Here is a 14,212-nt window from a genome sequence, read left to right on the forward strand (position 1 = left end):
TCTCTGGGGAAGCTTTAGGCCCATCTGTTTGATTCCTCACATCAAGAGGGGGACGCAGCTGCCTGGCCTGACCCCCGGCAGGGCTCTGTAACCTACCCAGCCATGGTGTGTGATTGTGTGTAGCTGTGTGTGTGTGTGTGTGTGTGTGAGAGAGAGAATGTGTGTAGGTGTGAATCTGGGGCTCCCGTTGGGGCTGCTGGTGGTTCATTATTGATCCTGATCCAGAACTCTGATACTGAGAGCTCTGTTTTTTGGCATTATCAGACTACAGCTCTCTCACTACACTCTGCTCAGAGATATAAATCACATCCCCTGACTGAAGATGGTCATTTGTAGTTATAAAAAAAGTAAAACATATCTTTAGAAGGTTAACCCTAAATATCTGCTATAAATGATTTAGTATATAGAATCTATTTTAGATCGATTTTAGGTCTACAATAAGTAATTCAACATTAGGATAATATAATATAAATTATTCAGTAGTTAAAATGAAGTTACGTATGTAATATTAAAAATAAATTATATTGTATCTTCAATTAATGATTTCATACCTAATATTAAAATGTTGATGTGTACAATAAATTATTCAGTATCTTCATTAAATGTTTGCATATCTAATCAAAATGAAAAGGTTTTAGAAAGAAGTATCTACAAAAATGTATTCATTGAATAGTTCTGTATCTAGCAAACATGATTCAGTATATAGTATAAATCAGGGGTGTCCAAACTTTTTTTGTTGGGGGCCAGAAGGAGAAATATATTTGAAGTCACGGGCCACAGACTCTGTAATAAAACAAAAAATGAAATATACCACTTTAAATAACACATTTTTCCTGATTATTTCATTTACACCTCATTTTACTTGACTTACTATCTTTATCTTTGACAGTGTTGTGTAAACTAAGATTTTTCAAATTGATGTTTCATTTCATGATGTCTCTTAATATAAAACTCCTTAATTACAGCAACTTTTAGACTCTTTGCCCCGTTTTTCTGAGCTAGAAATGCGCACTCTCTCCGCTTTTAGACTCTTTGGCCCCGTTTTTCTGAGCTAGAAATGCGCACTCTCTCCGCTTTTAGACTCTTTGGCCCGTTTTTCTGAGCTAGAAATGCGCACTCTCTCCGCTTTTAGACTCTTTGGCCCCGTTTTTCTGAGCTAGAAATGCGCACTCTCTCCGCTTTTAGACTCTTTGGCCCGTTTTTTCTGCGCTAGAAATGCGCACTCACTCCGCTTTTAGACTCTTTGGCCCGGTGTGTCTGCGCTAGAAATGCGCACCCTCTCCGCTTTTAGACTCTTTTGCCCCGTTTTTCTGCGCTAGAAATGTGCACTCTCTCCGACTCTTTGGCCCGTTTTTTTGCGCTAGAAATGCACACCCTCTCCGCTTTTAGACTCTTTGGCCTGTTTCTGACACCTAGCGTTCAAAGTTTGAATCTCACATTATAAAAACCTGCTTAACAGTGGGCCAACTTTCATTCTATTTTTAAAATACGCCGCTCCAAAATAGGAAACGGGCCGTAGTTTGGACACCCCTGGTATAAATGATTCCAAAGCTTGTACAAATGATTCAGTATCTATTACAGAAGATTCAGTATTTAATATAAATGATATGGTATCCACTGTACATTTAATGATTTAGTATCTAGAATAAAAAAATGCAATATCTAAAATAAGTGATTCAGAATCTAAGATGAATGATTCTTGATCTATTCAGTATCTGCAATAACAGATTTAGTATCTAGAAAAATGATTTAGTATTTAATATAAATGATGTAAATTCTACAATTAATCACAATCTAGAAAAAATAATTTGGTGTCTAGTGTAGAAGGTATAGTACATAGTAATAATTCAGTGTATGCTGTTAGTTATACAGTATCTACTGTAAAATATTTGAAATAAAAGATTCAGTAAATGCAAGTGTGATGGGTAAATGTAAATGTAAAGTATGTGGTGAGTGTAATGAATGATTTGGTATGTAGTATAAGTAATTTGGTATCTACAATTATATTCAGTATGTAATGTAAATAAATTAATGGTAATTTAGATAGACAGACAGACAGACAGACAGACAGATACTTTATTTATCCCAAAAGAAAATTTAGGCATCCAGCAGCAACAACACAATACAATAAGAAACATATTCAAACATAAATTAAAACACAGAAGAATAGAAAATATAAGGCTATAAAAAAATTTAAATTTTTTGCATGTAGCTGCTCCTCTCTCCAGGTTTTGAAATGCACGCACACTCACTCACAGCTGCTGTAAAGTGTGAAAAAAGCATAGTTAAGTAGCATTTCTTAGTTTTCTGCTTTTAGCCAGAGTTGTGCAGTATAACTGATTGCCGTGGCCACTTTTGAAGCTCCGCAGTTGACAGCAGACTATGTGCTAAGCAATATGAAAACCAGGTCATATTTTAACCAGCAGATGGTCTCCTCACAAACTATAATTAGAGTATAACTAGTTTTACCGCATGCAATTTTCCCAATCCCAAAAGCACCCTGAAACGAGCTTTATTCTCTTCCTATTGGCTAATTTTATCGGCCTCAGGATGGTGAAGGACTTTAGTGGTTAAAGGGGTTAAGCTGGTAGAGTGAAGTCTAAACTGATGGTTTTGTTGGTCATGCTGGTTCACCAGTTCAGACAAGTTTGAGCATGACTCGTTAGGGTTTGTTTAGTCATGTGATCTTCCTGTCTTGTCTTTATCAGTTTGAAAAGATCCGGTGGTGGTGTTGGTGGTGTTGGTGGTTATGTCAGCAGCAGCAGTGTAGTGTAGGTCCACTCGGCGTGTTTACAGGATCCTGGGCTCGGTGTTCCTGGGACTGAGCCGGATCCAGCCCCGGGTCAGCTGAAGGAGGATTAAACCTGCTCCACCGCTGAGAGCGTGAACTAGTTGACAGAAGGCCGCTGTAGCCGGGCTGGGTGAAGGCCCTGCAGCAGATGGCTCATCCGCAGGACCCGGCAGGATATCAGCTCAGGTGCTGCATTCCTCCTCCTCCTCATCTTCATCCTCATCTTCATCATCATCTTTTCATCCAACACAAATGACTCCCTCTGATTACTACAGTACTCATTCTTCTGCATGCTGCACAACCCTGAATTATGTCTGAAAAAAAATGGTTTTGGTTTGCTTTTTGTTTGGTCTAATTTGAGTTAGGCTGGGTTTGGTTTGGTCTGTTCTGAGCCTGATTTTGTTTCTGGTGTTTGGTTTTGAATCTGGCTTTGTTTTATTTTTGGGTTGGGTTGGGTTGGTTTGGTCAGAGTTTTGGTTTGGTCTGTTCTAGACATGATTTTGGATTTGGTTTGGTCTGATTTGGGTCTGGCTTAATTTTTTTGATCTAATTTAGGTTGGGTTTGTTTGGTTTGGATTTGGGCCTTATTTGGGTTTGGTTTGGTCTGGGCGCTTTATAAGCTTTTTGGGTCTGGTATGGTCTGGTCTGTTTTGGTCTAATTTGGGCTTGGTTGGGGATTGTTTCATCTGATGGGGCCTGATTTTGGGTTTGGGTCTGGCTTGGTCTGAGTTTTTTGGTTTGGTTTGGTCTGCTCTGAGCCTGATTTGGGTTTGTTTTTGGTAAATTGATTTGAGTTTGGTTTGGTCTAGTTTGGGTTTGGTTTGGTAACATTTGGTATGGGCCTTCTTTGGGTTGGGCTTGATTTGTTTTGGCCTGTTTTGGTTTGCTTTCATCTGGTTTGTTTTGTGGTTCGGCCTGGTTCGGTTTGGTCTGGGCCTAATTTGGGTTGTGGTCTGGTCTGGTTTGGTTTTGTCTGGTGTGGGCTTGATGTGTCTTTAGGTCTAGTTTGATCAGACTTCTCTGGGGTGGGGTTATATAAGGAAATACAGAAATGTGCTGTGTTAAAATAACTATTGTATTTAGCGTTTGTACAACTACTAATGCATTTTGAGTGTGAAAATGCTATGATAAATATTGTGTATCAAGAAAATGTCTTTAAATATGATAATACAGTATTTGTATTGTATTACCCAGTCCTACTACGCTGCTGTTTGATTGCATACAAATTCTCACTGTAAATCGTTCCACACCGGTCCACTATGTTGGATCTGCTGGAGTTATGAATGATGTAGGCTGACGAGGCTCTGAAGGTAAACAGTGAACTGCTGAACTGTGTGTGATTCGTCTGACCGCAGGATTAGAGTGACCCAAATCCTCTGGACGTAGGGGAGAGAGGCTGCATGTTCTTTTCTTCTAAAACTCGGGAACATGGCGAAGAGCAGGCCGGCTCTGGATTTAGCATCAGCAGATGAAGCTCCCTGTAGACATGCTGGGCTTTATTTCTGTTTATTTTGTGTCGTCTGTTTGGACGTTTCTAGAATGACCCATTTTAATGTTAAACTGCATGTAATGTTGAATATCTGACTGAAACCAGAACTCATAACTGCCCTGCTCTTTATTCATGCCTTCATAAGTTGGGCTGCTACTGTAAATCGCTCTCCAGGCAGGCAAACAATAGGATTAGCTTTAGTCTGTACGTACGTGGGCGGGCTAGCATTGGTGCTGGTGCTGGTGGTGGGGGGTGTATCCTCTCCTATTATGTCAAATCTTTTTCTTAGGCTGCATTTAGAGCACACAGCCACCCAGATTTACATTTTTACTGTTTGAAATAAAAACAGAATTAAATCCTGATTTAGATCCTAATTCAATCGATTATACTGGTATTTCAGCAAATGGATGAGGACAGATCTTCAAAACACATTCTGGTTTTGGGTGAAATGGTTCTTTTAGAGCTGTATATGTTTCTTCAGTCAAACCAATAAGTATTCAGTAGCAGCAAATACAACCAATCATTGATCAATAATATCTATGACATACAGTTAGTAGCTCAGTGAAATCTATTATATATATTAGGGCTCAGTAAGACCTATGTTGGTCAATTAGTATTCAGTAGCAGTACTGACAACCAATCTGTGCTCAGTTAAACCTATTGGAGACAATCAGTATTCAGCAGCCAGTTGCATATCAGTGAAATAATATTACAGATAGTCAGTATTCAGTAGCAGTAATGACAACCTATCGCAGCAAAGGTAGCCAATCAGAGCTCAGTTAAACCTGTTGGACACCATTACTATTCATTATCAGTAGTGACGGGCAATCAGCACTCAGGTTTTACTAAATGCTGCCTGTCACTGCCACTTCTATCACAGCCAGTCAGCACTTAGTAGCAGAAGGGCCAGCCAATCAGAGCTTAGTAGTGACAGCTAATCAAAAGTAAGTAAAACCTATGCTAGCCAGTTAGCATTCTGTAGAAATAATGCCAGCCAGTCTACATTTACTAGCAGTAATGCCAGCCTGTCAGAACTTGATAGCAACAATGCCAACCAATCAGCTCTCAGTTGCAGTAATGCTAACCATTCAGCTCTTAGTAACAGTAATGTCAGCCAGTCAGCATTCAGTAAGAGTAATGCCAGCCACATAAGCACTTGGTAGCAGTAATGCCAGACGGTCAGCATTTAATAGTGGTAATGCCAACCAATCAGCACACAGTAACAGTAATGCCAGCCAATCAGCATTTGGTAGCGGTAGTACCAGCCAATCAGCACTCAGTAGTGGTAATGACAACCAGTCCAGAACTCAGTAATGTTGTTACGACTGCACAACCCCAAGTAGAAACCAGATAAAAAAAATCTTAGGATGTTACTAGGGTTCAAGTGGACTCTATCCTCTCCCTGTGCCACTTGTGTGGTTATGTGATTGGTTCATTTTGTAACATGGTGCTTATAAGCTCAGCTTTGTGGTTTGAGAAGAAGCATCTTTTCCTACCAGAAAGGCTGCAGGTGTGGAGAAGCTCCTGCCTGGTGTAACACTTCCAAGAATATCCCAAAATCTCTGTTCTTCAATGCTTGAGCAGCAAACGGGTGAAGCTTATGGGAGGCTACACTCCTATTTTATAAATTGATGCATGGAATTGTGCAATCGATTCACAGTTCAGATGGAGTTCTAGTGTGATTATAAGCCCCTCCCACAAACAAGCCCAGACTGGACCATACAGGTGCTGGTCAACGAATTAGAATAATTTGAATTAGTGCAATCATGAAATTCTTTGAATGCATTTTTTGTGCAGAAAGCAAATCAGGTGTTCACCGCACCTGTCCTACTCGTTAGACTAATCACAGAACTCGTTACCTGGAAAAATTGCTCAGCTGAGCTTTCCAAAAGGCCCATTTAGGCCATTTAACTGTGACACTGTTGTTTTATTGAATTAGAATAATGGAGAAACCGTTTCATTGAATTAGAATAATTTTTATTATAATTACAATCATCACTTTCTCAGTATTTTGTGGCTGCCCCCTTGGCTTGTATGACTGCCTGAAGTCTCCGCGGCATCGATTTGACCAGCTTGTCGCAAGTTTCCGCACTCACAGCTTCCCAGGCAGTGGCGATGTTCTGCTTCAGTTGGTCCAGCGTAGTAGGCTTTCTGTCGCGAATTTTCTGCTTGACGATGGCCCAAAGGTTTTCAATGACATTGAGGTCAGGCAAGTTGGCCGGCCATGCCAAAACTTCAAGCTGTTTTTTAGTGAACCAATCTTTGGTCGACTTTGCCGCATGAGCCGGTGCAAGATCCTGTTGAAATATGAAGTCTTCGCCGAACTGTTCCTCAACAGTCGGAATCAGGAACGTTTCCAGAACATCTTGATATACGGCAGCATTGACAGTCTTCTTGAGGAAGCAGAGTTTCCCTACACCTCGAGCGGACATGCATCCCCAGACCATAACGCTCTGGGGAAACTTGACGGATCTTCTCACGCACTCGTGATTGTAGGTTTCGCCACCACGACGCCAGACACGAGGACCTTGGTCACTGAATGAGATGCAGAAGCGTGATTCGTCACTGAAGACCACTTTCTGCCAGTCTTCAGCAGTCCACTCGCCGTGTTCTTTGGCCCACTTCAGCCGTTTCTCCATTTGTTTCTTGTTCAGCATCGGTTTTACTGCTGGAACGCGAGATTTGAGTTCGTGCAGACGACGGTAAGTGGTTGATCTGGAGACGTCAGCGCCGGTCTGCTTGTTCCACAAGTCGGTGAGCTCGGAAGTGGACTTGAACCGGTTGCTGACTGCGATCTTTCTCAGCTGCTTGTTGTCGCGAGCAGAAGTTTTTCGGACGCCGGAACAGTTGGTGCGCTTGCTGCAGTTTTTCTTGAGAGCTTTGCAGACGGAAGACTGGCTGATGCCGAGCTGCTCAGCAGTTTTAGTTTGGGTCAAGCCTTGTTGGCGAAGGGCTTGAATTTGAGCCACTATTCCGGTTGAGAGGTCGCGCTGCTTACCCATGATTGATTTTACAACTTAGAAATTCTACTCAACCCTGACTTTATACTGCACAGTGAACACTCTTCACAGAAAACAAAAATTCGAGCATTTATTCTAATTCAATGAAACGGTTTCTCCGTTATTCTAATTCAATAAAACAACAGTGTCACAGTTAAATGGCCTACATGGGCCTTTTGGAAAGCTCAGCTGAGCAAATTTTTTTCCAGGTAACGAGTTTTGTGATTAGTCTAACGAGTAGGACAGGTGCGGTGAACACCTGATTTGCTTTCTGCACAAAAAATGCATTCAAAGAATTTCATGATTGCACTATTTCAAATTATTCTAATTCGTTGACCAGCACCTGTAGACTGGGTATAGCTGGACAGAGCATAGTCTCTTAAAAAAGAAGCAACCGGGCGCACCCTGCTGTTCGGTTGCAGAAAGCTGTGTAACCCCACCCATCCCCATAGGTTTTAATGGCAAAACAGGCAACTTTCAATCACGTTTTTTTTTTACCAATATACTGTAATTCTACCTCCTTTATTTACATGCAACAGCTAGTGTAACCTCTGCTTATATTGTCAATTTTTTATATCCCCACAGAATTAGTTTTGTAAAAAACGAAAACTGTTTCAATTGTTCTTGGCAAACTGTTGGACGTGGATCTGTTCTTTCCAACAGAATCAATCAGCACAGCCTGACCTCACCTGAATATCCGTCCTCGCGCTGCTCAATAATTGTTCTTGCCCACTTGAAGGTCAGCATAAGTCTTAGCTTATGAGTTTACCCTGGCTTTACCCGAACTTTCAGCAGCAGGGCAGTGAGAGCAGTGCTGGAAAGGTAATCCTACAGAAACCTGGCCTGCAGGCTGTGCTGATTGGATTATTTACTGCTTCTGCTCTCCGCTGAGGACGCCCACCCTCGCGCTATACCACCGCACCAGAGTTCTTGTTTTCGTCTGCAGTGTTCTTCAGGAACGGGTGTTTTATATTCAGCGTTGATTCCTGTACAGGCGTTCTCCATAGCTCCGCCCTCCACCCGCCATAGCAGTTGAAACACTGGTCACCGTGCCCACCTGTGATTAAAGCAGGCGGTCAGCGTGCATTAGCGTAATGTAATCTGTCAGAAGGTTAACTGCTGTCCCTGTTGGCTTACCAAGACCTGGTAGTAGGCTTCCGTCTTAAGTTGTAATTCTCCACTACTGCTCACGAGCACGTTCGCTTCACCCAGCCATAGCCCTGCTGTGCAGTATGTCGAACCATGTGTACGGTGATCATGTGCTTCCTTATACGCCAGCTGTGTAAGTTCCTCATCAGCGTGTGGGCCACGCGAGAAGCTTCAGCTCGTAAGTTATACCTTTACATTTTAGTCTGTTCTGACAGTTAAAAGTTCTAAAAGTTGTGGTAAATTGGTTCTTACATTGTCTTTTTTGGGAGAGTGTTTTATGTGCCTTAAATAATGTTGGGGTCTCGCATGAGTCTAAATAATTTTTGGGGGCTGTTGAATGGGATAGGGTTTGATCAGGTCTTCAGTGTGTTTTTCCTAGGTGTTGATCAGGTATTCAGTTGTGTTCTGGGATCTTGTGTAGGTCTTCTGTTGAGTTTTTGGGGGTTTGTGGTGATCTTCAGTGGTATTTTGGAGTCTTTTGTAGGTTGTCAAGTGCCTTTTAGGGTCTTGTGTAGGTCTTGAGCTGTGTTCTGAGGTTTTGTGAAGGTCCTCAATGTTTTGAGGTCTTAAAAGCACCATCCATACAAAGGCAAATATATGTTTTACGATGTTTTGGGGGTCTTACATTGGTCTCAGCTGTGGTCTGGGGTTTTTATAATGATCTGCAGTGGTGATCTGGGGTCTTGTGAAGGTCCTCTGTTATGTTTTAGAGTCTTGTGTAGGTCTTTAGTTGAGTTTTGGGGTATTGTGTAGGTCTTCGGTAGAGTTTGGGGTCTTGTGTAGATCTTTAGTTGTGTGTTAGGCCCATCTGCAGATCTTCAGTTGTATTTTTGGATCTTATGTCGGTCTTTTGTTAAATTTTATGGTCTTGTGTAGGTCTTCAGTTGACATTTGGGGACTTTTGGTATTTTGTTGTTTGGTATAGGTCTCCAATGGTGTGTTGATGTTCAGTATAGGTCTTAAATGGTGTTTCAAGGTTTAGGATAGGTCTCAAGTGGTGTTTTAGGGTCATTTGTAGGTCTAAAGTTGTGTTTTAGGATCTTCTATAAATCAGTTGCATGTTGGGGTCTTGTGTGGGTCTCCAATGGTGTTTTGGGTCTGTATAGGTCTTCAGTGGTGTTTTAGTGTTTAGTATAGGTCTCTGTGGAGTTCTGGGATTTAGTATAGGTCTCCCGTGGTGTTTCAAGATTTACTATAGGTTTTCAGTAGTGTTTTGGGGATTAGTACTCATCTTCTGTGGTGTCTTGGGGCCTGTATTGGTTTCTAGGGATGTCATGGGGTCTGCATTGGTCTCCAGTGGTGTTTGCAGTGCTTTTTATGCCTCTAGTGCTGTTTTGTATTTGTGTTTAGCTTTGTTCTGGTGTGTGGGGGTCTTGTACAGGTCTTCAGTGGGTTTTGGTGAACCTGTATAGGTGTCCAATGGTGTGTTGGGATGAGTACAGGTCTCCAGTGGTGTTTTAGTGTTTAGTATTACCCTCCAATGGTGTTTTAGTGTTTTAGTATAGGTCTCCAGTGGTGTTTGTAGATCTTGTATTGATTTTCAGTGGTGTTTTAGGGCTTCAATACATATATTAAATGGTAGTTGCGGTCTTGTTATATTATTCAACTACTAAAAATTATCTCTAGATGAATCAATAAAATAGCAGTTAGATGCAGCCCTTTGTTTGCTTACCACATCAAGCTTTTTTAATGTAAGAGTGTGTGGAAATCTCAGTTTTTAGTAATGTAAGCTGTTTAAAGGATGTCTCAGTCCATATTACGGGATCTAACAGTGACGAGACTCCGTTCAGGCATTAAACACTGACAGAGCCTCATTCATCAGCGGCGTGCGCTAAAGCAATAACGCTAACGCTTCGGATTGTTTGATGACGATATTAATCCCTGTTTAAAGCGAGCGAGGGGATTTTTCAGACGCACTCATTCATGAGGAGAGGAGTAAACGGCCTCGGACTGCAGCAGGAGTTCGGGATCGGGCTAAACCCACAGCTGCCGCTGCCGTTACAGCGAAGCATGCTAATGCTAAGACTTAAGTAAGATCTGTGTGAAGCCTTGTTTTAATTAGACAGCGCTCGTTCTAAAGAACCCTGCTTTATCCGGAACCTGAAAATATGCTGACTCAGTGCTGGATCTGCACACTGCACTGAATTCCGTCTTACTCAGTGATGTCTGATCGAGTTTATCAGCAGGATTTAGAAAAGAACTAAATCTCCACAGTGAACATTACAGCTGCCTGATGCATTATGGGGCACTTTCCCAGATAGGGATTAAGCCTAGTCTTGGACTGCACAGCATTTTGAATAGAGATTTCCCTTTGAAAGGAAAATATACAGTAGTCTACGATAGGGCTGGGGCGACGCGTCGACATAATCGACGTCATCGATTACAAAAATACATCGATTTGCATAACGTGCGTCGGCGCGTCGTAAACACGGCGGCGCCTGTGGAGAGCATTAGAGGTTAGATCGGGCCCAAAAATTCCAACTGGCTGTTTTCGGGCTGTTTTAATGAGCGAAATATGATCAGAATTATGTTAATTAACACGGTAACATAGAAGCATAGAACTATTATTTAATTAAAATGATTTTTAAGAACAGCTAAACACAGTTCTGCAAGTCAAAGCGGAGGAGTTCACGTGCGAGAGACACAGAGAGAGAGAGAGAGAGACACAGAGAGAGAGAGAGAGAGACACAGAGAGAGAGAGAGAGAGAGAGAGAGAGATTTGCGTGTTCTGGTGAGAGCTACTCACAGGTGAAGGTTCTCTTTGATCTCCTCGTGCTCATATTCTAGTCCCATTCATAATTCTGCAGCTCCCTCAGTGTTTTCTGCCGTATTTTGCGGCTAGCGCGAGCGCTTACAACTGACACCGCGGACCGCGAGGTGCCGCCGCGTTTGTGCCGAATCCGACTCTCTGCTGAATCTGACTCCCGCTTCGCGGACAGAATCGGCACAACACCCCCGCTGTAGAACTGCGGTAGTGAAAACAGCGCTTATAAATAAATTTGTTTAGTTTCACTTTCAGTTTTCGTTATTTTTTTTTAAAATAAAAATATAATTAAAAAACAGACGCCTACATCTCGGACTATTTTCTGGAGCCCGGGTCGGATTTACGGGCGGGCCTCGGGTCATGTCGGGTTCGGGCAGAGAATCTAAGCTCTAGAGAGCTTGGACTCCGGAGAGCAATCTCCAGCTACAAAAAAACGCCAGCGGGCATCTAAAGTTTGGGAGCATTTCACTCAAAAGGGCAACAGTGTGGTCCTCTGCCATACGTGCAAAAGGAGCACTTGAAGCGCAAACATCCAGGAGCACTATGTCAACAGGGTCACACAGTAAGTTACCGTTTACATCAGGGTCTCCGCGGGTGTCCTTAAAAAGACTTAAGGCTGTCTACCAAAGGTTTTAAACCTGCCACTGGCAGAAATTATACATTTTTGGTTTATATTTGTGCATGGCATTTCGCAGTTTCCAGAAACAGTAGCATTATTCATAAGTTCAGGTGTTTAGCTAAGCTAGCTGCCTTAAGTTATTTTAGCTAGCGCCGTCGGCGCTGCGGTGTCACACCGTATTCTGTCACCGTCGGAATTTTGTGACCAGTGCTCACGGTTATGAGCGTTCATTGGCAAAACGGAAGCTTTCTATACCTACACATTACCCTCAGCCCTAAACTGAACCGTTTTGGCCAGTCGGGGTAAACATTAGAAACGAACACGTTTCGAATCGGCCAGTGCACCGGTCTGCTGAGAACTACTTGCCAGTGGTCACAAAATCTAGCGGTCACAGAAAACAGTGCAACACACGGTTGTGGTGTATGGGAGCTTATCCATTTTTAGCGTTATAGATCTAAACAACGTGCTGTACATGTAAGTGATTATAAGTGTGGGGTTTGGTTTAGTAGGCTTGTGTTGTTGTTGTTGTTGTTGTTGTTGTTGTTGTTATTATATATAAATATAGTAATTTATCGTTTGCTTTAAAACGTAAAATAATTATTTAAATATGTTTCTCAATGAATAGATTAGTCGACTAATCGAAAAAAATAATCGTTAGAATAATCGTTTAAAAAATAATCGTTAGGGACAGCCCTAGTCTACGACTTTAGGTTTAACCCCCGTCTGGGAAACCAAACCATTATGTCTACAATTTGTGCACAGCCTTTCTAATGACATTCTAATGATACTCAGGCTGACACAGATCCAGGTGCAGTTGTTTCCATTAAAGTGGCCACAGAGTGGAAGCTGTGGAGCAGTAGAACTATGTTCTCTGAAATTATGGAGCTCCATTCAGTACTTTTAGATAGATACTGGGATGAGTTGGGAGGTTTGGGATGGGGTGGGGTAGTGATCATCATCCAACATCCTGACTTTTATTTTTGGGGTCTTGTGTAGGTCTTCAGTTGAGTTTTAGGGTCTTGTGTAGTTCTTCAGTTGGGTTTAGGGTATTTTGTGGGTCTTCAGTTGAGTTTTTAGGGTCTTGTGTAGGTCTTTAGTTAAGTTTAGAGGTCTTGTGTAGATCTTTAGTTGGGTTGTAGAGTATTTTGTGGGTCTTCAGTTGAGTTTTAGGATCTTGTGTGGGTCTTTAGTTGAGTCTTAGGGTCTTGTGTATGTCTTTCGTTGAGTTGTAGGGTTTTGTGTACATCTTCAGTTGAGTTCTTATGTAGGGTCTTATGTATGTCTTCAGGTGAGTTTTAAATTCTAGTGTGGGTCTTCAGTTGAGTTTTTAGGGTCTTGTGTGGGTCTTCAGTTAAGTCTTAGGGTCTTGTGTGGGTCTTTAATTGAGTTTTTATGGTCTTGTGTAGGTCTTTAGTTAAGTTTTAGGGTATTTTGTGGATCTTGAGTTGAGTCTTAGGGTCTTGTGTATGTCTTTTGTTGAGTTGTAGGGTCTTGTGTAGATCTTTAGTTGAGTTTTAGGGTCTTGTGTAGGTCTTTAGTTGTGTTTTAGGGTCTTGTGTAGGTCTTTAGTTGAGTTTTAGGGTTTTGTGTGGGTCTTTAGTTGGGCTTTAGGGTATTTTGTGGGTCTTCAGTTGAGTTTTAGGGTCTTGTGTGGGTCTTTAGTTGAGTTTTATGGTCTTAGAGTGCGCCACCTACCCACCCAGAGAGAGCAAGATATATTGTACTCTCTCAGACTCCGGCTGCTGATGGAACCCCACAATAATACTGTTTATTGCAATTCTGTCTGGAACAAGATTATCGTCCTAACAAATGGTGCTCATCTAGGCTCCTCCCACCACACAACTTTAGAACTTCTTAAAGGATCTGCTGTAACGTTTGTCTTTGCCAGTTACCTCAGCGCAATGGAAAACAGAAAACAGAGCACTGCTGTGATTCAGTGGCTGTAGCTGAAGTGTGTGCTCTTAGGGATTAAAGGGTCTGACTCACTGTGGTCTTCCTATGCAGAGCAGTGGGAGGACCCCCTACACACACACACACACACACACGCACACAGAAAAACACTACACTAGAAGCATCTTCATGATCTTCATAACATGATTTACATATAAATAGAACCCAGAGTAAAGAAAAACAAGTTATGTGTTTCCAATAAAGTGGCCAGTGAACAGACCATGGCCGTAATGTAAATGTGCTTGTTTTAAAATGTTTGATACTCATACTGGGACGGTACCTTGAATTTGATACTGATACCCAAAGGATACTTTTTTAAAATATTTTTTTTACTAAATTTCAACCAAAAAATACAAAAAGCAAAAATTATTCTTACACAACATATTTATTTAATAGCATGCGTCAGCAATCTCATTTTCATAGTGTTACCAGGAGAGACTCCATCTTTTTA

The 14,212-nt window shown here is 41.7% G+C and overlaps 1 protein-coding gene across 2 annotated transcripts in view; it reads left to right on the forward strand.

The window, feature by feature from the left end:
* fam110b (family with sequence similarity 110 member B) overlaps window positions 1-14,212 on the forward strand; it is a 68,019-nt gene that overhangs the window by 14,352 nt on the left and 39,455 nt on the right. The window contains exon 1 of one of the 2 annotated variants that reach the window (XM_049467099.1): window positions 8,448-8,606. The exons of the other annotated variant lie outside the window; for it this stretch is intronic. The gene's annotated coding sequence lies outside the window, so the exon portion shown is untranslated. Of the gene's footprint in view, window positions 1-8,447; window positions 8,607-14,212 lie in introns of those variants that run through there. 2 annotated transcript variants of the gene reach the window in all.

The sequence above is a fragment of the Astyanax mexicanus genome, chromosome 18 (assembly GCF_023375975.1).
Source record: "Astyanax mexicanus isolate ESR-SI-001 chromosome 18, AstMex3_surface, whole genome shotgun sequence".
Lineage (NCBI taxonomy): Eukaryota > Metazoa > Chordata > Actinopteri > Characiformes > Acestrorhamphidae > Astyanax > Astyanax mexicanus.